Raw genomic sequence first — 26,240 nt, 5'->3', positions numbered from 1 at the left:
TCCACCAACATTCTAGTTTTCAGGACTTTTTGAGTAAAGTTACAGTGGGTATATTAACTCAAAAGTATAACAATTCTCAGATCCCATTATTATTATTTTTTTTAATAGCAATTGAGTGCTACTATACAAACACTATGGTGCCAAAAATGTTACCCAGAAGATGATATACTGGTAATGTTTTCTCTGCCTAAAAAAAACTTTCAAACTTAAACTGAGAAGCAGACAATACCAATCAAGCCACACCTGAAATGCAGCCACCTCTGAGGTGAATCAGATCAGCTGTTTAACTGTGCACAGTAATTCATCTCAACAGTTTAGGACACAAAGTGAAGAATACAGTATCTAATGGAAATTGTAGGGTGCATTGAGGTCTTGTCTACACTTGCAGTGGCATGTAGGCAGAGCCTTCTGTGGTGTTCAGATATTGCTTGTAATGATTAGAATTGGGAGCACTGGCTGTTGGGAGTCTGAAAGGACAGGAAACAAGAAGGAGGGGGGGAGGAAATGAGGAGGCTGAGTGAGAGTTACTGAGGGTGCAGCAGCAGCTTGGAAAAGAGGTTTTCACTTTAAAAATAAAATCCTGTTGAAGTTTGTTAGTACCTTGCCTGGTTACTACAACACCTTCCTAGGGGATGGTGAATTGGGGCTACTGCTCTGGGCCCCATGCTTTGGGGGGGCCCTGCGGGCTGGCACAATTGCCCAGTGCCACATGGGCAGCGGGTGAACCACTGGTTGAGGAAGGCTACCCCGAACCCCGCCCCTTCCACGTGAGGGAGACAGCGCCAGGAGGGAGAGCATGTGGTGCCGCCACAGCCTCCCCAGTCCCGGGAAGGTGGGTGGTGTGGCCCCAGTGGAGTCTAGGGGGCGGGGGAGAGTGTGGGCAGGGTCATGCCTGGCTGTTTGGAGAGTTGCTGGAGTCTTTCCCCATTGCTTCCAGTCTAGTGATAGATTACTTCCAGAGACATTCACTGGGGTGTGGAAAGGCTTCAGCAGCGGGACATTACACTGCTAAAAATATCAGTGTAGACATGGGAGGCACTGCTTGGGTGTATAGAAAGCCATGTAGACAATACCCTGTGGTTCTGATGTGTCTGTACTAGGGTTGCCGGGTGTCCGGTTTTCACATGGCTGACCAGGTGGTTTAAAGTCTGGTCAGCAGTGCAGGCAGGATCCCTGCCCAGCTCTGTTCGACTCCAGGGAAGCTGCTGGCATCTCCATCTGGCTCCTAGGCGGATGAACAGCCATGGGGGCTCTGTGTGCTGCCCCTGCCCCCAGCACCAGCTCAGCTGCTCCCATTGGCCAGGAACTGCGGCCAGTGGGGACTGAGGGAGCAGTGCCTGCAGGCACAGGCAACGCGGAGAGCCATGTGGTCGCGCCCCTGCTTAGGAGCCAGAGGGAGATGCCGGCAGCTTCCCGAGACTCTCCTGAGGTAAGCGCCACCCTGAGACTGCACCCCCTCTTGTACCCCAATCCAGAGCCCTCTCCTGCACCCCAAACCCTCATCTCTGGCCCCGCCCCAGAGGCCCCATCTCCACCCCATCCCAGATCCCCCCTGCATCTTGAACCCCTCATTTCTGGTTGCACCCCCTGCCCAGAACCCATACCCCCTCCTGTACCCCAACCCCTGCCTCAGTCCAGAGCCCCCTCCCATGCCCTAGCCCCCTGCTCCAACCAGGAGCCCTCTTCTGCACCCCATACCCCTCATCTCTGGCCCCACCCCAGAGCCCATACCCGCAGCAGGAGCCCTCACCGCCACTCCCCCTCAGCCCAGCCCAACCCCCTGCCCCAGCTTGGTGAAAATGAGCACATGAGCGAAGGTGAGGGAGAGCAAGTGACAGAGGGAGGAGGTGGAGTGAGCGGGAGGCATGGTCTTGGAAAAGGGACGGGGCAGGGAGTGGGGCAAGAGTGTTTGGTTTTCTGCAAATAGAAAGATGGCAACTCTAGTCTGTACTCTACTTGCCTAAGCAGTGCCTCACCGTCTACACTGCTATTTTTACCCATGCTAGCTGAGTGTGAAGTATCTGTACTTTACATGCTGCCATAAGTGTAGACCAACTTTTAGTCATGGGGAATGTAACTGCTCGGTTATGAATTGGAATTGAGCCAGGACACAAGGATTTACACCCATATACATCATTAAAGTTGCATGCACTGTTTAATGAGTGCAAGTTGTCTGGATCTATGTTTCATCGAAAAGATGGCATACTTAAGCACAGGACCCCTTAGTATCATTCAGTAACATTGGTTCAGGGAAGACCAGGGATATTACCTTTTAAAAATAAATATATATTGTGCTTTTCAGTATAGTCTTCACTTCATGGAGACAGTTGACATTCTCTAATCTTTCTACAGAATGATGATTGGGTTGCAAGACTGTATTCAATTACAAATGTGACGAACACTGTTTAAAGACATAATGCTTGGATGGAATACATACTGCCATCTGGTGAATGTGAATGGTGCCCGATTGTGTCTAATTTTTCTTTTTAGACTCTGATCCCTGTGTTGTCTTCAGTATTCAAGTGATAATCTCTGACTCTCCTAATTTTCACTGACTAATAATGGTGATTAACCTTTTCAATTTTGACATTATAGATAATAAATCAAGCCTATTGGTATCCTATATGCAATGGTACGAGCTTTTAAATTATAACAAAACAAGGGCTAAAAATACAGCACTGATGATATCCAGTGGCCGTCTTGGAATATCTTGTAAATCAGCACTAATTACTATGCAGTTCAGAGAATTTTAAAAGGTATTGATGTAAGCTTCCGGATACCATCTCAGTGCAAACATGGATTTTGTACCTAGACATTAGAAGTGATTTTAACAATCTGTTTATAGTATTGGATCTTTTGCTGTTGTGTTGATATTTTCAGGTTCCTTTCTCACTGTTTTCTTCTTTTTTTGCAAAAGAAACGAATCCCTTTAGAATGGAAGTTTCAAAAGATTAAGGGGTGGGGGAGGGTGTGGTGGTGGAAAGAACAGAAAAATCCACACTCCTGTCTTCTCTCCTCCATTGCTATGCCAGATGGAACTTCCAGAGCTGCACATTGTGGCTTTCTATTTCTGGCATCATTTAGTCATGATGGTGCAGGGCCTCTCCTGAGGGACACATGAGTTCCCATTTACATAGCCATCCCTGTATATTCAAGAGCAAAGGGCTCATATTTGCAATTTCTACTGTTTCTAAAATATAATTTTTATGAAGATCAGCTGGAATCATGGGTTGTTAAGTATTTGCTTTCTGGCAGAGCCATCTGATCACAGCTAAAAATGTGTAACCATCAGAAGTGGCACATAGGAAAACAACTTATCATTACCAGGCTAAGATGCAGGCATCTCTCGATCTATGTGTGTGTGCGTGTGTGTGTGTGCGCGTGCACGGGTGCTCATTTCTCTTTACATTCCACCCCTCTCCCCAAAGACTCTATCCAGACGATAATGCACAGGCTACCCAACATGAGACAGGTATCGTTTGCTTAGGTTTCATTTGTCACACTGCATCAGAGTGCCAGGAGTCACATGATAGCTGGAGACCTAACTGTGGTTTCGTTCTTGGAGATATTGTTAATTAAATTTTTTATGAAGGAGCTGAGGCACACTAGCAACGATCTCCTTTCAAGCAGAAATGTAGCAGGCAGTTCCCAAAGAGACCTCATCTGCTCTCTTCCCTATGAAAATCAATTAGTGTTATGAATGTGTTATAGCTTAAAAAAATCTGTCATGATGGAGAAGTTGTTACACCTTATAATACTAAAGGGAAAGATATCTTCCTGCTTCCTCTTCCCCACCCCCCAATCTTCTCTCCTGCTTTGGAGGCTATTCGTTCCTGAGGGTGTCCATTTCAACTTTATTCTTGGTCAGATTATTTTTCCACCTACAGGAAAAAACAACAACCCACATGTGCCTTTAGCTTTATGGTGACAGTCTGGTAAATGCATTGGAGGGCACTGCTCAGATTCTTAATGTGTGTGGGCTTGGGAGTCACTAAGGTTCCAGTTTCTTTTGTGTACCAAATAACTGTCATGGTTCAGTGAGCAAACCCCAGGTTCACACCTAGAGGTGATGCTTTAATAGATTTTACAATGGGGTAGCAGTTTGTGCTTTTGCTTAAGTGTTTTTTTGTCTCTCTCTCTTTCATCTCTGCACTGCAAACACTATCTCATGGTTAACAATTGTTTTCTAAATGTATCGTGGTGGAGATGGGAGGGAAATAATATTTGAACCTTCCATATAAGCATAAATGCTGATTTCTTCCTGTGTTTCTGGCTAAGCAGAGTAGTGCACCCAGGAGACCTTAAATATTCTACTTTTGCACTACGTATGTGTGACGGTTCTATATGGCTTACACACAAAATATCATTTTCACAGCATGACAGCATTACTAGAGTAAATGACTTTGACCAATCAAAAATGGTGACAATTTTAGTATATATTTTTGCTTAAGCCTTTATTCTGTGTTGTCACTGATACAGTATGGGTCAGCTTGAATCTGCCTGGGGTGCCTTTCTGAAAAAGGTGTATTTTTAGATATTTATTAGTTATTAATCTGTAATCACGTAAAAAGTTGCTTCAGATACAAACCAAAACTCGTAACTTAAAGAGTGTGCTGATTTTGCCTCTTTGCATTTGGTACTGGAATTTTACTACATATATTGCTGTACATTCTAGTCACTTCTTCCACTGTCACAGGAATCACTTTCTGCCATGCAAAATGTATGATTGCACAACCAGTGACCTTTTAAAAAATGCAACATTGCTTTCCTCCAATCAGTACTTTTGAAATTAATGCAGGTATTTATCTATTTATTGTTTTCCACATTCAGATCTTGAAAGCAAGACCGCCATTCCCACTGCATCAACAACAAAAAAAATTAACCTCCTTAGGTTGTCAGTCACTTGACAGAGGCCTTTATAGGTGAAGATGTAGAAAGAAACTAGCTTTGAACTCATGATTCACAAAGTCAGTTCATCACAGGTGTATAGCATGCAGGATGAGGCTCGCTGCTCCGTGGCAGGTAGACAGCTTTACAAATTGAAGACTGAAACTTATAAGTATATAGGCTCTGAAATCATCCCTGTCTTGACCAGAAATAAAGCACTGAACAGAACAGGGGTGGGATCTTTATTCAGTTCTAGTAGTTCCCAGTCAGATGGATTTAAAAGAAAAAAACAGTATTCCAGGCAGTATACAAAGCTATTTCTGCACTGTACTGCAGCTGGCAGTAAAGCGAGGAGGAAGGCATGTTAAATAGAGAAATTGACCACCAGATGCCTTTGCTTCAGAAATATCCAGCGTTCGGCATGCGTTTGGTAGTTGCAGTTGCCAAACTCATGTTAGTTGGGTAAGATACAGGAGGAGGATATAGTTCAGGGCTGGGCCCTTTACTCTTAGTTTCTGTTCTGTAAAATGGAGCTAATAATCCTTAGCAGTCTTAAAGGAGTATTGTGAGATAAGTTAATGTTTGGGAAGTGCTTTGAGAAGTGCTACTGTATGTAAGAGCTTTTCATTAAGTATAGTAGAACTTCTCTTTTTCACTCTCATAACTGGAAGACACATTCCGAATGTGTGTATTTTGCAAATTAGTGAGGAAGGCCGTTAGGCATGTGTTTAATTGCTGTGCTGAACCAGGGCCTAATGGAGCAAGCAAACGATGAATTGTATTTTCATTTTTGTGGGATTCCTCTGTGTTTTGTATGGTATGGAGCACCTTGTTGGCTCTTAATTAATCAAGAGGAGCCATCAGTGTTGCACCATGAAGGAAAAAACACACAAATATAAGCAGATACATTAAAAGGGAACAGTCCTGTTCCTTAAAAGGATGTTGTTTTTATTTTAAAATTTTTGTTAAATCATCTGAAGTTTGAAAAAGTTAGTCTTCTGAATTTCACTCTGTAGCATACATTGTGTCCTGCAGTTTTTCTAGTTCAGCAAAAGACGGCATGCCTGCTTTTTCCTGTTTGTTTCACTGTCTGGGCATAAACTTCATTGAAACTGTTAGCAGGAAAATACATGTACCCCAGTGTATTGTAGCTGCTGGTGGGTCTTCTTGCAAAACAGTCTGAAGAGCTTATGGACCACGTCCAACACCAAAATGACAGTGACTGTTCTTGTCGTCAGTTCTTTGGTAGATTTTAAACATTTACATTAAAAAAGAAATAGAATATTGAGGATCCAGAAGTAGTTCCAAACCAGGTTATAATAAATTTCAGTGTACTACAGACCGCTGAATTTTGCTTGTCAGCAGTTGAGCATGTCTTCAATTGAGCTGGTAAGAAGAAATGGGGCAATGGTATAGCTTGCAGCTTTCAGAGGATATTATCCTGCATTGTTACTCTGTACTGGATGGAATTACAGTGACCATCCTAATCTTTCCAGTATTAAAGATATTACACAGGAAGCAATTGAGGAGCTACATCATGTAGTAGGCAAAATATGGTATCTCTATTTACCACAAATGGCTATGCAGACTTGAAAGGTTTTTGTGTGAGAGAATAAATAGGGCCAAAATGTACAAAATGTGACCATATATATAAATATGCTGCAAAAGTGGCATTAAGTGGTATGTCTGATATCCTCTCTGAGAATAGTTCTACGCAAGTGTTCTCACATATGCCATTTCTGCTAAGAGTAGGAATCAGTTGTGCATAGGTCTCCATCATGGTTTTTGAGCCCTGTCTACCTATGAAATCTCTCTCTCTTCTTATGCACAGTTGTATCATTTGAGATTGTATGGGTTATTCTTGCTCTCAGTCATCATACTGGATGTTCTGGGAATGGGAAGCTGGATGTTCAGTGGCATCATGTTCTGCTTTGGCATCCATTTTTCTCACTGTCCTGTGCCGGAGTCTGTTGACTTTCCCAAGTAAGTGGGGGTGATGGAAAGGAATATGTGTGCCTTCCCTGGGAGATGGCTATATGGGCTGATATTGTTCAGCATGTTGTATATTTTGTTCTTAAATTGTTGAAATGTGACTATCCAACGAATAGTATTTGGCTGCTTTCTGTATTTTTAATGATACATTCCATTTTCAAAAACCAGACCAAAACAACAAAACACGTTAAGAGCATTCAGATTGCTTACCCCATTAAGTTTGCTTCTCATTACAGTATAACCTTTGACTGATTGCAAACTATTTGGACAGTGTTCAAATTTATTTCTATCCTTGCTGTTCAAGGGGTACTGGACTCCAGCCTCATTCATTACAAACTGTCCAAACTGCAAACTGAATGAGATGGGTCCCCTGGATCCATGGCTTATTTACAACACACCATCCATCCTATCCACTGAGGACCCAAACAATATCTCTGTAACACCTGTGTAAATTCAGAATTTGCCATATCATCATTGCAAAAAGAATTAAGCACCAAGTAAGGCACAGATGAGTAAATCTTTCTCATTCGTTATGTGTCCCTGCTTCACTCCATGCTCGCCTTCCAACCTGCACACTGAAGGAGGCAGCGATCCTTTAGAAAAGGTAATATATGATCACATAAAGACTGTATTGTAATGCATATAAAGGAGCGGTCAGAATTAGGATTGCACAGCTGACCTTAATTTTGATACCTTCAGATTCTGAGTGCTATACAGTCTTAATGTTACTTAAACATAGATTTTCTTTGTGTATGGAATTTCTTAGGGTTTTAAAAAAGAAAATTGGGATATAAACTCCATCCTGTGAAATGATTTGCTGGGCTGCAGTATTAAACTGCATTTTCACAAGAATCTGTTCCTTCTCTCTACTGCCAAGGACTTCTGTGCAGCCTTGCCTCATTGAGTGTGCACTGCTGTGTTGAATGAGATAGGGCTCCTTTCTGCATCTTTGCTGTACAATCTCGTTTCACAGGAATCATTCTGTGAGTCCTGTCTTTACCCTGCAACCACTCACCTTTGTCTGTAGTTCATAGCTTGGTGAATATTGCCTGGGTCACATGCTAGTTTATGAGCACAGGACTCAATGGACATGCAAGAGTATAATCCAATTTTGGGGATATGCGGCTTTATTCTTAATGAACCCTCAAAGTTACTGTATTACAATATGGAAAGTCACAATTCCCAGTTTTTGATGGCATACTGCATGAGTTTCCAGGCATAAGGGCTCATGAGGTACCAGACCTTGAAATGGGTATCCATCAAGAATACAGGCTATTGAAGGCTGTTTATCAGCATCCCAAGGATCTTTGGCCATTTGGCCTCAGCCTTTAATGTATACAAAGCATTTTAAGTGAAGCGAGAATTAATCAATAAATTATTTTTCTAGTTAAGTTGAACCCTATTCTATTGCATAGCTATGTGGATGCCTATTAGAATGAATTGGAAACAATATTTAAAAATGTGGGTGAGAATTCTTGTAGCATGATGAAACTGCTCATTTTGCTGACATAATATGCATTTAAAAACAAAGACCGGTACCCCTAAATTTCAAGCATTGCTGTATAATCTTTTCATCATTGACTTTAATTACTCCTGTGGACTCTAATGGGAGTTGTGTGGCTGAATCCCCTGCACAAGTCTTAAATGAACATGTAGGGGTTAATGTTAAAGCACAGCACACAGCTTTTAAGGGGGAAAAGTAGATGCAAATTACTGTGAATGCTAATTGTTTCTATTTGAAAATTCTTGTAGTGTTTTTCTGAAAACACTTCCATTAAGTAAGCATTAGGTGGATAGCTGAACTGTTTGCAGAAAATCTCCTCAGTCATGTGTGCAGAAAGGCATAGTTGCATAAGAAAATAAATATGGAGACTTCTGTTCTATTATATACTTCTTCTTTGGGAGCTAATAATTGTACGTGCTATAAACAGAGGGAGAGAGAAATTTCAATGGACTTCAGGGGAGTTTGTAACCAGTGGGTTTAGAGCCTCAGATTAGGAGAGGAGAGTTGCCTGAAAGGGAGAAAACCTTAGTGTGGAGAGTGTTGCAATTTGAATGAAGTTTTATGTGGGGAGGTGGTGCTTGAATTCCCACTATTCTTGGGGAAACAGCCCTCTGAATGTCCATTAAATCTTTTCACAGACTTTAGCAGGCAGTGGTTCAGACCCTAAGAGACAGACATCGGACATGCAGCTGTGGACTTTCAGTAATGGTTGGATGGATGTTTAATGTGAGCAGCAATGAAAATCATCTCTTTGGGTTCACAGAGCTGCATTTACACCGGACCTGAAGCATGGTTCCCACTGAATTAAGTGGGAGCTGCAAACAGTTTCTCCGCCCTTCTGTGTTCCCCTTTCTCTCTGTGCACTCAGATGAATTCAGCAATTAGACTGAAACTGAAGTGAAGTCAGTGTTATTGTATCAAGCTTGAAGTTTTTCATCTGGATTCAGTCTTGGCAACCTTATTGAACACAAAAAAAGGTAGAGGAGGTGCTGGCAAGTGCAACTGTGAAACAGTATAAAACCATACATTCCTTTTCCCCTTCCCTTCATTACCCATGTGTGTTGTGTGCATGCGAGTGTGTGGGGAATGGGGAGAATGGGATCTGTGTGAACATTTCAGATCTCTCTCTCCGTAAAATGTAAGTATTGGACATTTTCAATGTAAAGATACAATAAAACTCTCACTAATATTGTTACATTTAAGATACAGAACTTTATTTTCAAATGGATCATAGGAACAGGAGTGATAACTGAAAGATAATCAATGACCCTTTGTTTTAACATTCCTTCTTCTAATGCAGTAGAAGTTCTCTGCGTACTGCAGTACTTTTGAGTACACCCCATAGGTTGCAAGAAGTGTTGGCATACCAAATCTCAAATTCTCTGGAAGGGTATTTCCATTTTGTCCTTGTCCATACTACTAAAGATGGCAATACCTGGTTTTAGATATTGCTGTTGTTAGCATGGCTTCAGCTGTAGTCTGAACTATTCCCTATTGTCATGCTGAGCCAGACCCAGGCGGGAGTTGACCTGTCTTTCAATGTTAGGGGTTGGCATCTGTGATCCTTTTGCTGAGGATTTCTGCAAATCTCATGTATGTGGTTAGTGAAATCAAATAGTTGTTGTAATGGTTGTGAGAGTGAGTAAGGTGAGCTTTAGCCTTCAGTCACTTGCCCCTAGCAATGCCTCTGATGCTTCCCCCTCACCCCAGGCCAACTGATGTGAAGGGGGAAAGTGCAATTTCTCAGCAGCTCTGTTCTACTACTGCAGTACGTTTCAGGTGTGATCTTAAGCATGTATTTTGTTTTAAAGTAAAAATTTGACAATCACTAACTTTTTATTTGATCCCGAGACTTTTTAATCTCCTTGCCAGAGTCTGATTTTTAAATACACAAGAATTATATTTCAGGGACTGATGGTTTTGCTTGTATTTATCCTTTTGTTTGTGTTGACAGATAATCCCATTACTGCTCTTCTTAATAGTTTGTTGATTGTGATAGCTTTTATTACAGATGTCTGGCTTTAAAACTCTTAAACCCATCTAAGCACTTGATTATCTGTTTGGTGCTGAACACTAATCCCGTTAGTGGAGGACAGAATTATGATTCATAGATTAAAAGGCCAGAAGGGACCATTTTGATCATCTAGTCTGATATTCTTGATTTATTCTTTTCTCTTTTTTGGCAGAGACTTTTGTGTTGGCATCTGTACACCTGATCAGTTAAAACTGACGTGACATAAAATGGTCTTTGTCACAGGCAATATTGTGTAGATTAATAAATATACTTGGTTTTGAAGGCTAAGGTTGGTAGTGTGGTCTAGAGTATAGGGCACTGGACTGGAACTCAGGAGACTTGTTCTTGGCTCTGCAAATGGTCTGCTGGGTGACTGGGCAAGTCAGTTTAGCTCTCTACCTCAGTTTCCCAATCTGTAAAATGGTGATAATGATACTTGCCTCCTTTGTAAAGTGCTTTGAAAACCATTGATGGAAAGCACTGCTTAAGAGCTATGTATTATTAATAACCAATGGCGTGTTCCTATAAATATGGCTTGTATTGAGCTCTAAAGATTGCTAAACTGTGGCTGTGATGTGCTTTACAGGCAGAAGCTTTCCATTGAGAATGCCCTACCTTTCGTTCTGAACAATGACACCCCAAGGACTGTCAACAAGAGCAGCCCAGCAGATTTTAACCCCCATGATGGGGTACGGAGAGAGATGTGGTCTCTCGAATAACTGGGTCATTCTCACTTAATTTTTTTTTCCTCTTAGTGCTCTATAGTGGATGCTTTGTTGGTTTAGTCCTTTTTTGGTGTTAGTTACGTGCATGTGCCTAGAGGTCTCAAAGGCCCAATTTATTAATTGTAAACAAATACATCAAACCCTTGAATTGCCCCTGAAAGGGAATTGTTTGCATGGGGCACCAGTGTAAAATCGTCACAAGGACTGAGTTAAGGCAGTGGAGCCCTGCCGTTACACCGTTGCTCTGCCAGTGTTTGGGGAGGTGATGGCATGAGCTGCTCCCCTAAAAACCATCTGCTGGGATGGTGGGGGAGTTTGTCATTGCAGCTGTATAATCTCTGGTCAGGCTAAAGCCTCTCTTCTGGTAGGCTAGGGTCAGAAAGAGAGAGGTCTCATTTCCTGCCCAGTTGCTCAGAGGGGTGGGGAGAGAAAGAGAGAGAGTGTGTGTGCGCATGCACCCTTTGCTGTCACTCATAGTGCTCTCTGACTGTCCTAGGAGGGTCCCGCTCCTGAGGGAGGTGTTGGGGCCCACTTGTAGATACTAGAAGAACATCTGGGCTCCCCATCTCTGGCAGCTGAAAGACTGATGGCAGCTGATGCCCCATCCCTAGCTACTGACAGACAGACCATTGGAGGTGATCAGGAAAGCAGCAGAGACAGGAGGCACTCCCGTGGTGTAGGGGCATGTATAAACATCCACTCTGGTGAATGGCAGCATGGCAGCAAACCAAATTAGGCGCTTGCATTTAATTCAGTCAGTAGAAAAAAAAAAAGAAGAAAGTACTCCGCATAAATTTACAAACATTTATCAGCAAAAATGAAAATAACCTAATTCATAACTAAACCTTCGATATGGTCAAAAATTGAATTTATTTAATTCCGCTGAGCCAAAATAGAATATATTGAAATGTATGTCTGAAGTGTCTCAGAATATTCCTGTAAGTGAAGGGTGGATTCTGTGGTGTATATTTTATTTTGGTGTGTAAAATAATCAACTACCCATGTTTTAATAGGCCTTTTACATGCTTGGTGTATAAAGTTTGGTCTGCGGTGATAGACCTCTTCATGTTCTATTGGGTGTATGAAAAACTACAGACCTAAACAATGGAACTACAGCTAAAAGGAATTGTAGATAATTGGGAGTTGAGGCTCTTTAGGATGTGACCAAAGGAAAAAGAAAAACCCTTAGTCTTGTCTTAGGTATGTTGGGTATGTGCATTGTGCTGCTCTCTGTTTTTTTCCTGGAGATTTTCACCATTGAAACAGTGGGGAACATGGAGGGAGGGAGGATGTGTGTGAAATGTTTAAACACTAAAACTTCATTTGGATGGTATAATAGGATGAAATGCCTGAGAGAACGTTGAGAATAAGTAGGTTGTGTTTCATTATATCCTGCCCTCTTGGGAACTTTAAAAAATAAAATCAACAAAACCCCAAACTTAACTTGGTGAAGCACATACAACAAAAAAGCTTTTTGTCACATCAAGGCTTTTCACCATGTTAATTGTAGCAATTTTTGTTTCTCCAGCCTGATTTACCTTTGTTCTGGAAACCAAAGCTTGTGACGGAGAGAGTTTAATTGCAGTTACTGTTTGCTTGTGCTCAGGTTTAAACTTTATTTTGCAGAGGAGGCAAAGAGTGCAAGAAAACTGCTGCAGGATAATTCAGTATTTGAAGTTTCTATAATCACAAAATTGTCTTAAGTGGTTTCCGAAAGTCTTTATTGGGCTCCGTAGCTTGTTATTATGTAGCCTCAATACTTGCACTTCTTTTTGAATCTCTTCTCTTTGGCTTGCTTTTCTCTCTTTGATTCAGTACCAAGTCTCTACTTAATGGTGAACTGCAAAGCTGAAAGCAAACGTTTTATTTTGCTTTTACCCTTTGCTGCTCCTTCATGCTGCATCTAGATGGATACACACTTTTTTCTTCAACAATTTTTTCCCTCTGCCTGTTTCTTTCTGGTCTCCACAGAAAAGGTAGATTGACCCAACTATGTCACTTATAGGTGAGTGTGAAAAATCCATACCCCTCGAGCAACGTAGTTAAGCCGACCTAACTCTTGGTATAGACAGTAGTGTGTCAATCTAAGACAAACTACCGTGATAAGAGAATCCCACCTGTTGTTGTAGTGAGTGTCTACATTGAAATGCTACAGGGGCGCAGCTGCAGCCCTCCAACTGAGTTGCTGTAGCGTTTTGAGTGTAGTCTTATACGCCTCTTCCCCGATATAATGCCGTCCTTGGGAGCCAAAATATCTTACTGCATTATAGGTGAACTGCATTATAGCAAACTTGCTTTGATCCACGGGAGCGCGCAGCCCCACCCCACCGGAGTGCTGCTTTACTGTGTTATATCCAAATTCGTGCTATGTCGGGTCGTGTTATATCGGGGTAGAAGTATACTTGTAAGATTTTAGGTCTTTGCTTTCTAAAGAGTGGGAGGGAGAGCATGCAGAATCTCTCATTGCAGGAGGGATTGCTGCAGCTTAGTGTGCCTCCTAGCCAGGCTAGACAGACACATGCTAGCGCTGTTTAAGCTAGTGAGCTAAAAGAGATCACGGATGTTGCGACGTGGGCTAGCCACTGGAGTATAGGTCTGCCCACAGATGCCGACTTTCCAAAGTGCTGGGGGGTTCTACATCCCTGTGTCTGCCCAAGGCCCCATCCCTACCCTGCCGCTTCCCGCCCCAACTCCGCCCTGCCTCTTCCTGCCCAGTTCTGCCCCCTCCCCTGAGCGCACCACATCCTTGCTCCTCCCCCCTCCCACCCAGATCCTCCTGTGCCCCATGAAACAGCTGATTGCGGCGGGCTGGAGGTGTGGGGAGGAAGGGGGAGGTGCTGATCCGTGGGGCCCACCAACAGGTGGGAAGAGCTGGCGAGGTGGGGCTGAGCTGATAGGGGAGTTGCCAGTGGATGCTCAGCACCCACCATTTTTTCCCCTTGGGTACTCGAGCCCCGCAGCACCCACGGAGTCGGTGCTTATGGGTCTGCCTGACCCCCTGGGTCTAAACTAGGGTGGGTAGCCCATGCCAGTGCCTGTGCTGTTAAGCCCACATGGCTATTTTTAGCACACAACTTGAGCAGACAATAGCACATCTGTCTACCAGGGTGGGAGGCATGCTCCCAGCTGCAGTGTAGTCATACCTTAGGTTACAGCTTGGTGTTGACATCTTTATTCAAGTCCTCCAGGATCTTTTAGCAAAGAGAGGAAAAACAAGAGCTTGATATTCCAATGTAAGAGCAAAAGGAAAAAATATTTTGTTTTTAAGAGAGAAGAAACAAGAAGTTTGAGTTGATTTTGATACTACATAAAGAGCTAGCAAAAGTCAAAACAAACTTTTTTTTTTTGCTTTGCATTCCATCTTTAAAGCAATATTTCCAGGGACTTTAATAAAGGTATTAGCTAATGATAAACATGCATAAAGGCACCCTATCTCTCAGCATGAGACTTCTCGTTCATCTTCCTGCATTTCCACTAACTGGGGGTTAAAGAGACATCAACATGCAAATCACTTTTTGCCTGAAAGTTTTGTAGCTGCTATAGTTACTTCCAACACCCGAAGTTATTGTGATAGAAAGAAATGAGCAATTTTTTTTTAGTCTACCTTTAATCTGTGCTTTGTGTTATCTTTGTGTATGGGCAGTTTCACTGTTTTCCTGTATAATCAGTCATTTTCTGCCTTCTGAAAGGACTCTTATAAACATCAAAAGAAGAGCGGAAAATCCCTTGTACACATTTTTTAAGGATTTATGCAAAAATTCAGGATTTACTACTTAGGAGTTCTCAATAGGAGCTGGACTTTTTTTTAATGTTGGGACTTCAGAGGAGCCTAATGGAGTTACATACCATTTGGATCCCAACTGCCTTCTGAAAATCCCAGCCAAAATTAGTCAGTTAAAAAACAGAGAAAAAACACCATATTGATAAAAGAACAGGAGTACTTGTTGCACCTTAAAGACTAACAAATTTATTTGAGCATAAGCTTTTGTGGGCTACAGCTCACTTCATCAGATGAATGTAGTGGAAAATACAGTAGGAAGACATATATATACACAGAGAACATGAAACAGTGGGTGTTACCATACACACTATAAGGAGAGTGATCAGTTAAGGTGAGCTATTATCAGCAGGAGAGAAAACGAACTGTTTGTAGATCTTGGGAGACAGGCCAGTCCTTGCTTACAGACAGCCCCCAAACCTGAAGCAAATACTCACCAGCAACCACACACCACACAACAAAAACACTAACCCAGGAACCTATCCTTTCAGCAAAGCCCATTGCCAACACATATCTATTCAGAGGATACCATCACAGGACCTAATCACATCAGCCATGCCATCGGGCTCGTTCACTTGCACATCTACCAATGTGATATATGCCATCATGTGTCAGCGATGCCCCTCTGCCATGTACATTGGCCAAACCGGACAGTCTCTACTTAAAAGAATAAATGGACACAAATCAGACATCAAGAATTATAACATTCAAAAACCACTTGGAGAACACTTCAATCTCCCTGGCCACTCAATTACAGACCTAAAAGTCATAATATTACAACAAAAAAACTTCAAAAACAGACTCCAGCGAGAGACTGCTGAATTGGAATTAATTTGCAAATTGGACACCATCAAATTAGACTTGAATAAAGACTGAGAGTGGATGGGCCATTACACAAAGTAAAACTATTTCCCCATGTTTATTCCCCCCACCCCACTACAGTTCCTCACATCTCCTTGTCAATTGCTGGAAATGGGCCATTTTCATTACCACTACAAACAGTTTCTTTTTCTCTCCTGCTGATAATAGCACGCCTTAACTGATCACTCTCCTTATAGTGTGTATGGTAACTCCCATTGTTTCATGTTCTCTTTGTGTATATATATCTTCCTACTGTATTTTCCACTATGTGCATCCAATGAAGTGGGCTGTAGCCCAGGAAATCTTATGCTCAAATAAATTTGTCAGTCTCTAAGGTGCCACAAGTACGCCTGTTCTTTTTGCAGATACATAGTAACATGGCTGCTACTCTGAAACCACGTTGATAGTGTCCCCCTACATGTAATAGTGCTTCAGAATTTATTATTTCATTGTTGTGTATTATTTGTACTGCAGTAGCACCCACACATACCATTCAAGATTGGAGGTACCAATATGCAAGGTGTAGACAGATGTGGTTCCTTCCCCAAAGAGTTTATTGTCTTTTAATCTGAGATAAGACACGAGTGAGTGTGTGTAAGAAGGGCAATGAAAGTGTTGTTGTAGCGTTATTGGTCCCAGGATATGAGAGAGACCTGAAGAAGAGCTCTGTGGTGCTCAAAAGCTTCTCTCTTTCACCAGCAGAAGTTGGTCCAATAAAAAGATACCTCACTCTTCTTGTCTCTAAGAATAATGTAAATAAGATCACAGAGTTGCATAGGAGCTGATGGACAACTGAATGGTCCCTGGTCAGTTCACTTTTAAAAATAATAAATTAGTACTCCCTGACTGATGGACAAATCGGCCATCTATGGTTGGTTGCTTTTATATAGACTTTAGACAGACAAGGTGAATGAGGTAATATCTTTTATTGGACCAGCTTCTGTTAGTGAAAGAGACAAGCTTTGGAGCTAACACATGGCTCTTCTTCAGATCTGGGAATGCTACTCAGAGTATCACAGCTCAATAGGAAGTGAAACAGATAAGGAATTAACACCTGTTGCAAAAGATTATTCAAGGTGAGGTGGAGAGTTAACACCTCTGCAGTCAGAGAACAAAGAAGGATTCATGGGTTACAGATTATTGTAATGAGCCATAAATTCAGTGTCTGTATTGAGTCCATGATTTTTGGTGTCTAACAGAGTTATGAATTTAAGTCCCTTCTCTCATCTTTTGAAGGTGTTGTGAAGGTCTCCTTTGAAGATGAGGACTGAGAGTGATCATTTTGTGAAGTGTTTACCTGTGGGTGACATGGAGTTTGTGTTTTTATCATTTTTCTGTGTGAGATCATTTGAGTGTGATTATTTTGTTTCATTCACAGAATTGGAGTATTTAGTGCACTGGATGAGGTATGCCGCATATTGCGATAGGCATATGTAGAACCCATGGATCTTGAAAAGTGTGATGTTGGGCGTATTGATCATTGTAGCAGTGGAGATATTACTGCAGATTTTGCATTTGTTATGGTAGGTTCTGGTGCTACTTTGGTGTGTACTGGTCTGTGAGGAGCTTGGTTTTGACAATGAGCTTGGAGAGGTTGGGGGTTGTTTGAAGGCCAGATGATCAATACCTTCCCCCTTCCCGTTAATAAGATCATGTGATGGCAAGGTGTTATTTTTTTTTGATGATGATATAAGAACTTATATACATGTGCTTCCCTTCCTGGTAAAAGAGAATACTATATTTGTTTATGGATTAACTTCCTGGGGTTTGTGTAGATTGCAAAAATGTAACATGTTTGAAACAGGATTGTGAGCAACTGACTTAGAGGACACAGTGCTGACCATCAGTTGTTCACAATTGTGCTCAAACACAAAACATTATGCTCAGGTCAAACCTTGTCTTGTGTTACATAGCAGAGCCTGCTTATGATAAACATTGCTTTAGTGAAATGATGAAAACAAGTTCGCCGGTGCTAAATCCTTGGGCTCTGGTTTTTATCTCAGTAGCTAAAAGGTAAAAACTTTAAACCCTATGTGTGAATACAGGGTTGAACCCTGCTAGTTCACTGAGATAAAAAGCTACCTGTCTCCATTAGAATTTTACATTGAAATCATTCTGTAGCTGCACATTCACTTTTTGCAGTGAAGATGCAGCCTTGGAATGTGAAGAATATCAGCTATTTATTAGGTGTTAACCTCCTTGGAATTCAGCATTTATCACCTTCCTCCTGCTGCTCTAGGGTACCAATTTTAGGAAGCACTTCATGCATTTGAGTAATCCCATCCCTGTTCACTAAAGTATTTTCAGCATGTGCATAAATCCCATTGCCTTCAATGGATTTACACATGTGCTTAAAGGCTTACTGAAGAAGGAGGGTGTTAAACATGCTTAAAATTAAACATTTGCTTAAAAATTCTTGGCTAAACTAGGGCCTTGCTCAGCAGAGGAGAAAGGGTGAAAGTTTCTCCAGGTGGAATGAAGAGACATGCCAGTCATCTTATAGCTGTCTCCCATTGCGAGTAAACATGGCCTTAGCGGTGCCCTTGCAAATGAAGCTCAGTACCCTCTTGCAGTTGCATGGAGTGGAGAGAGAAGCCCTATTAGCATTTCCCAAGTTGACAAGGAGTGGAATAATTTTGCCAGATTCCTCTAGTGCAGTGGTCTCCAACCTTTTTACACACAAGATCACTTTTTGAATTTAAGTGCAATCCAGGATCTACCCCTGCCCCATTCACTCCATTCCTTCCTCGCTCTACCCCACCCTCACTCACCTTCACCAGGCTGGGGCAGGGTTTTGGGTGCAGGAAGGGGCTCTGGGCTGGTGCTGAGGAGTTCAGAGTGTGGGAGGGGGCTCAGGGCTGTGGCAAGGGGTTGGCGTGCAAGGGAGGTGAGAGGTGCAAGCTCTGGGAGGGAGTTTGGATGCAGGAGGGGGATATGGGCTGGGGCAGAGTGTTGGGGTGCAGGAGGGGGTACGGACTGCTGGTTCTGGGAGGGGTGGTCAGGGCTGGGGCAGGAACTTGGGGTGCAGGAGTGGGTTCAGGTGCAGGAGGGAGTATGAGGTGCTGGCTTCTGGAGGGGGCTCAGGGCTGGGGTGCGGGCTCCTGCCAGGTGGCACTTACTTCAGGTGGCTCCCAGTTGACAGCAGGGCTAAGGTAGATTCCCTGCCTGCCCTGGCCCCGCACCACTCCCAGAAGCAGCCAGTGTGCCCCTGTGGCCCCTGAGTTGGGGACATATGGCTCTGCGCGCTGCTTCTGCCTGCAAGCACCGCCCCTGTAGCACCCATTGCCTGCAGTTCCCCATTCCTGGCCAATAGGGGCTGTGGGGGTGGTGCTTGCAGGCAGGAGCAGTGCGTGGAGACTCCTGCCCCTCCCGAGAGGCCACAGGGGCGTGCTGGCCGCTTCCGGAAGTGGTATGGGGCCAGGGTAGGCAGGGAGCCTGCCTTAGCCCCACTGCGCCATCAGACTTCTAGCAACTGGAGACTGCTATCGACAGGCAGAGGCTCCAGGATCGATCAGTCGATCATGATCTACGGGTTGGTGACCACTGAGCTAGTGAAACTCTCCTTTTAGTGGAGACTTGTGGATGAAAAACTACTTCAAAATACAGTGGAACTGTCTTCTCTTGAAGGGACCTAAATGAATCCAAGGTGCTGTATTTTGTTTTAACGTAATCTCCCTACACTTGAACAGAATGTGATTATCTAGCCATCAATATACTTCCTAGCTAATGAAACAAGACAGTTTGTTTAGAAGAACGATGAATTATACATTCTTCACTAAACTTTCCGCGTAAATCATTGATGTGTACAATTTCCAGGTTTTTTCCCTTTGCAATAAGTCTATAGTGGGACCCTTTTAGCATTTAAAAAAAAACCCAATTGTGTTAGAGAGGAGCTAGTGAATAGGAGCAGCAAACAGGGGAGTTTAGTGAGGGAGTTTAGCAAGGGAGCACTGAGAGCCAGATACACCTAATAAACATTCTGTAAGGTAGGCCAATAATGTTGCCCCCCCGCCCGAATCCAAACCCCATTCACATAATACTTTTACTGTATTTGTCTCTATTCTCTCTTTCACATACAGTGAAAAAGAAACCATGCACAAAGAACAAACAAACAAAAGCTCCTGCAAGAGTAAAAATCCTGCAGGCAGAAGTCCCGCAGCAGAGTCGGGGCTGTCCAGTTCATTGCACTGAATACAGCCTGTATGATTATCTATCTTGTGAGCAGCTGCCATGTGTGCATTTGGTGCAAGGGGCTCATGGCCTTCAAAAACAGAGAATAGGCTCTTGAGATCAGAGTGGCTGAACTGGAGGAACTAAGGGAGACAGAGAGGAGAGGTATGTAGACGAGACTTTCTGGGATTCAGTAAAGCAATTCCATCCCCAGTCTGACGGTCTCTGTGCTGTTGGTGAGGATGAAAATCTCGGGGAAGGAGAGCATCAAGTGGGAGTGGAGGGAAACTATCCCATAGTTGGGGCTCTCCTTCCAGATGGTATCATGGTATCATCTTGCACTGAGGGACCCCAGTTATTAGGAAGAAACAAGTAATAGTAATGGGGATTTGATTATTAGAAATAGAGATTGTTGGGTTTGTGATGTCTGGGAGAATTGCATGGTGAATTGCAACTAAAAAGTGACAAATTTTATAAGTGATTGATTTACACAAATGCAAAAAGTATAAATACAAAAATGGACAAACTTAAGTGCCTCGTATTAAGTGAGGATGTTGATATAATAGGCATCACAGAACTTAATGGAACAATGATAAAGGGACATGGTAATACTAGGGTACAAAATATATAGGAAAGACAGAGTAGGTCATGCTGGAGGGAGAGGCGATGTATGTGAAAGAGAGAATAGAGACAAATACAGTAAAAATATTATGTGAATCAAACAATACCATAGAATCTCGATGGATAGAAATTCCATGCTTGAAGAGTAAGAATATAGCAGTAGGAATATACTACTGGCCACCTGATCAGGATGGTGGAGGTGATATTGAAATGCTCAGGGAGATTAGAGACACTACAAACACAGAAAACCCAATAATAATGGGGGATTTCGATTATCCCCATATTGACTGGGAACATGTCACCTCAGGATGGGATGTAGAGATAAAATTTCTAAACAAAGTTAATGACTGCTTCTTGGAGCAAGTAGTCTTGAAACCCCCTGGGGGGACAGAATTCTTAATTTAGTCCTAAGTGCTGCACAGGGCATGGTCCAAGAGGTGAATATAGCTGAACTGCTTGGTATTAGCATAATATAATTAGATTTGACATACTTGTAGGGGGGTTTCACAGTGCGTCTCCTGCTGGTCGTCTCAGGGAATTAGCATCTCCAGCCTTCAGAGCGCCCTCTGCAGGCTGTTTTCCCGCTGCTGCTGGCCCCCATGTCCTTCCCAGGACCCAGTGCCCCTTGTCTTTGGGGTGCTGTCCCCTGGCAATACTCCTGCAGTCTCAGGGTCTCCACACCCAGGGGAACCCCCAACCCTCTATCCCCACCTTGCCTCAGTCATAGGCTACTGCCAGTGAGCCCCCGCTCACTGGGGCAGACTTCAGTGTAAAAGCCATTCATCACCAGCAAGGAGGATTCGAACCTGCTGCCTCTGCCTACCCTTGGGCTGGCTCTCTGCAGCCCCAGTACCTTCTAGGCCTTTAAAAGGCCTGCAGCCTGGGGGTTTCCAGGCCAGAGCGCCCCAGCTCCTCTGGCCTTTCCCCAGCCCTGCTCCACTTTAGGTACCCTGCTCAGCTCCCAGCAGCAAGGCCCATCCCTCTCAACAGCTAGAGAGAGACTGTCTCTTGGCTTCTGGCTCCAGCCCTTTTATAAGGGCCAGCTGGGCCCTCATTAAGCCAGCCACAGCTGTGGTCAGTTACCCACTCGGCTTCCCCAGCCATTCTTAATCCCTCTTACCCTGTTGCTTTTACCCTTCCATGGCCGGAGTGGGGTGATCACCCCGCCACAGGGGGGGAAAGGGAAACTACACAAAAATGAAGAGGCTAGTTAATCAGACATTAAAAGGAACAGTCACAAGTGAAATGTCTGCAAGCTGCATGGAAACTTTTTTAAAAACACTGTAATAGAGGCTCAAACTGTATATATTTTGTCTCTAACCACCTCTTCTACTCTTGTTTAGTCAGGGTGGCATTTTTTTGGTCCTCTTACTGTTTTGCTTTTTAATTTGAGGTAAGAGTAACTGTAAGAGGACTAAAAAAAATGCCACCCCGGCTAAAAAGCAGAATAGAACAGGTGGTTAGAGACGAAATTCTTTTAAAATTGGAAGTAAAATCCTACTGAGGAAAATAGAAAGGAACATAAACTCTGGCAAGTAAGGTGTAAAAGTATAATTAGGCAGGTCAAGAAAGAATTTGAAGAGCAACTAGTGAAAGACACAAAATCTAACAGCAACAATTTGTTTAAAGTACATCAAAAGCAGGAAGCCTGCCAAACAAGCAGTGGGGCCACTGGACAATCGATGTGCCAAAGGATCACTCAAGGAAGACGAGGCCGTTGCAGAGAAGCTAATCATTGAATTCTTTGCATCAGTCTTTACTGCAGAGGGAAATTTCCATGCCTGAGCTATTCTTTTTAGGTGACAAATCTGAGGAACTGCCCCAGATTGAGATGTCATTAGAGGAGGATTTTAAACAAACTGGTAAATTAAACAGTAAAAAGTGACCAGGACCAGATGGTACTCACTCATGAATTCTGAATATTCAAATTCAAATATGAAATTGAAGAACTACTAATTGTGGTATGTAACCTATCACTTAAATCAGCCTCTATACCAGATAACAGGCGGATAGCTATTGTAACAGTGATTTATTTAAAAAGCTTCCAGAGTCAATCCTGGCAATCGTAGGCCAGTAAGATTAACTTCATTGCCAGGCAAATTAGTTGAAACCAAAGTAAAGAATAGAATGATCAGACACATAGATGAAAATGGTATGCTGGGGAAGAGTCAACACAGCTTTTGTAAGGGGAAATCATGCTTCACCAATCTATTAGAATTCTTTGAGCGGGTCAACAAACATGTGGACATGGTTGATCCAGTGGATAGAGTGTACTCAGATAGCCTTTAACAAGCAGGACAGGGTCATAATTCAAAATAATCTGGACAAATTGGAGAAATGGTTTGAGGTAAACCGGATGAAGTTTAATAAAGACAAATACAAAATGCTCCACTTAGGAAGGAACAATCAGTTTTACACATACAGAATGGGAAGAGACTATCTAGGAAGGAGTACGGCAGAAAGGGATCTAGGGGTTATAGTGGACCACAAGCTAAATATGAGTCAACAGTGTGATGCTGTTGCAAAAAAAGCAAACGTGATTCTGGGATGCCTTAACAGGTGTGTTGTGAGCAAGACATGAAAAGTCATTCTTCCGCTCTACTCTGCGCTGGTTAGGCTTCAGCTGGAGTATTGTGTCCAGTTCTGGGCACTGCATTTCAAGAAAGATGTGGAGAAATTGGAGAGGGTCCAGAGAAGAGCAACAAGAATGATTAAAGGTCTTGAGAACATGACCTATGAAGGAAGGCTGAAAGAATTGGGTTTGTTTAGTTTAGAAAAGAGATGACTGAGAGGGGACATGATAGCAGTTTTCAGGTATCTAAAAGGGTGTCATCAGGAGGAGGGAGAAAACTTGTTCACCTTAGCCTCTAAGGATAGAACAAGAAGCAATGGACTTAAACTGCAGCAAGGGAGGTTTAGATTGGACATTAGGAAAAAGTTCCTAACTGTCAGGGTAGTTAAACACTGGAATAAATTGCCTAGGGAGGTTGTGGAATCTCCATCTCTGGAGATATTTAAGAGTAGGTTAGATAAATGTCTCTCAGGGATGGTCTAGACAGTATTTGGTTCTGCCATGAGGGCAGGGGACTGGACTCGATGACCTCTTGAGGTCCCTTCCAGTCCTAGAGTCTATGAATCTATAAGGTCCATCTCCAAAGGCTCTTAAACAGAGTAAGCAGTTATAGGGTAAGAGGGAAGGTCCTCTCATGGATCAGTACCTAGGTAAAAGATAGGAAAGAGAGACCATTTTCACAGTGGAGAGGGGTAAATAGTGGAGTGCCCCAAGGATCTGTACTAGGTTCAGTGCTGTTCAGAATATTTATAACTGATTTGGAGTACCGGTGAGTTGGCAATTTGCAGACGACACAAAATTACTCAAGATAGTTAAGTCCAAAGTTGACTGCAAAGAATTCTGAAGGGATCTCACAAAACTGGGTGACTGGGCAAGAAAATGGCAGATGAAATTTAATGTTGAAATGCAAAGTAGTGCACGTTGGCAAATATAATCCCAACTATATGAACAAAATGACTGGTTCTAAATTAGCTGTTGCCACTCAAGAAAGAGATCTTGGAGTCAGTGTGGACATTTCTCTGAATACTTCAACTCGATGTGCAGCAGCAGTGAAAAAAGCTAATAGAATGTTAGGAACCATTAAGGGATAGATAATAAAGCAGAAAATATTATAATGCCACTATATAAATCCATGATACGCCCCCATTTTGTATATTGTGCAGTTCTGGTCACCGCCTCTCAATAAGATATATTGAAACTGGAAATAGTATAGAGAAGGGCAATAAAAATGATTAAGGGTATGTAACAGCTTCCATAAGAGATTAAAAAGGTTGGAGCTGTTCAGTTTAGAAGAGAGACACAATGTTAGAAATAGAAAAGAAAATCATGAATGGTATGAAGAAAGTGAACAAGGAAGTGTTCTTTACCCCTTTGCACAACACAAGAACTGGGGGTCATCCGATAAAATTAAGAGGCAGCAGGTTTACAACAAATGGAAGGAAGTCCTTCTTTACAGAATGCACAATCAACCTGTGGAAATTGTTGATAGGGGATGTTGTGAAGTCCAAAAGTATAATTGTGTTTAAAAAAATTAGAATACATTCTTGGAGGATTGGTCCATTAATGGCTATTAGTCAAGATGGTGAGGGATGCAACTGCTGGATGACGGGTATTGATCTCTCAATAAATTGCCCTGTTCTGTTAATTCGCTCTGAAGCATCTGGCACCAGCTACTGTTTGAAGATAGGATGCTGGGCTAGATGGACTATTGGTTTGACCCAGTATGGCCGTTCTTCTTTTCTTATATTCTAAAAATATTGGGTGAGGGGAGCATAGTGCCATATGTGATTTAAATAAAATCTCAGATTTCATATATTTTGGTAAATACAAATAAAGGAATAAATAGGTTTTACACTGGCATACAAGCAAAACAAAAAACTGGTAAATCCTTGACCTTCCTTAGAACAGCTCAGACTTTTGCTAGGGAAGGCAGATCACAATCCAAACTTTGTGGCTCAGGACTGTCTTCACAAAAAGTATTCAGAGGCAACATTGTTACCATGTCCTTAGGTTCCGCTTCTTTGCAAACTGCTGTGAATCCTCACAGGCGTAACAACACCTTTCATTTTGCTGGGCGCTGTGTGGGTTTGAGAGCCTTCGAAAAACATTTTAAAGAATCAGCTATTTAGAGTTAAAAGATGACAAAATCACAAAACAAAACAAAAATTCTGTCCTGATTTTCTTCTCTCTTCCTTGTTTCTGTACCTGGGAATATCATTTACAATACCATTTCCTGTTCAGTTATAAATGCATACGGTGTATTTGGGCCTTTTCTGATGCAACTGTACAATTACTTTATAAGGTTCAGTCAACTTAAAAATCACAATTTCTTTTTGACTTTTTTTGTTTTTGTTTACATACTGCTGCAAGTAAGACCTGCAGTTACTGTAACTGAAAGTGCTTAGAGGGTAAAAATTCTTTTTTTCTAATTTATTTTGTGCAGTTGTATACTGTCAGTTTTGCAGCTTCCAATCTGGTATAATAATAAGTTTCCCCTTTTATTTCTGTAGGTCGTTCACATACAACAGGGAGAGGAAACATTTTAAAAAATAGAAAAGGTGTTTCTGAAAGCACAAAAATTGGCAAAGTGACTTGAGGTCGATGTAACATCTGAAACTATATTTAACTCTTTAAAAAAATTGGCTAGATTTCAAGTTGATTATGTCCCATTATATTAAATGTTTAATAAATTGTAATGCTTTGTATGAAATTTGAGCATGTACAGCATTCTCGGTTGTACTCTATACCAGGTAAAAGGACCCAACTGAAGGAGAATTCTCCTGGTGCAGGAACTGAGGCAAATGACTACAGGCCATCTTCTGAAGCTGGGTCCCCATAGCAAGCCCTGCCATAGGGACTATCCTGGAGAAGGGAGGGGCCTGTTGTGGGTGGGGCTACAGCATGCAAATCTGCAGAAATTCTGAGTTTAGGGCAGGCTAAGGGGGCTGTTACAATGTAAACACCCCTACAGGACTGTCTAAATCATGATGAGTTCTGCCCCGGCCCAGATAGCTGAGGACTGAAAGGCTGAAAACATATTAAGACACTGCTTAGTGCCACCTTAGTGTCCTCCTGGGTTGCGAGAGACAAGACAGACTCTAACCCTTGGAATTTAT

The 26,240-nt window shown here is 42.5% G+C and overlaps 1 protein-coding gene across 4 annotated transcripts in view; it reads left to right on the top strand.

The window, feature by feature from the left end:
• The window catches only part of NEXMIF (neurite extension and migration factor), a 236,603-nt gene that overhangs the window by 35,775 nt on the left and 174,588 nt on the right, over positions 1 to 26,240 (top strand). The gene's annotated exons all lie outside the window — the stretch shown is intronic.

The sequence above is a fragment of the Gopherus evgoodei genome, chromosome 9 (assembly GCF_007399415.2).
Source record: "Gopherus evgoodei ecotype Sinaloan lineage chromosome 9, rGopEvg1_v1.p, whole genome shotgun sequence".
NCBI classification, from domain to species: Eukaryota; Metazoa; Chordata; order Testudines; family Testudinidae; genus Gopherus; species Gopherus evgoodei.
Note: the sequence above shows the minus strand (reverse complement) of the source record. Positions and strands in the feature narration are given on the sequence as shown.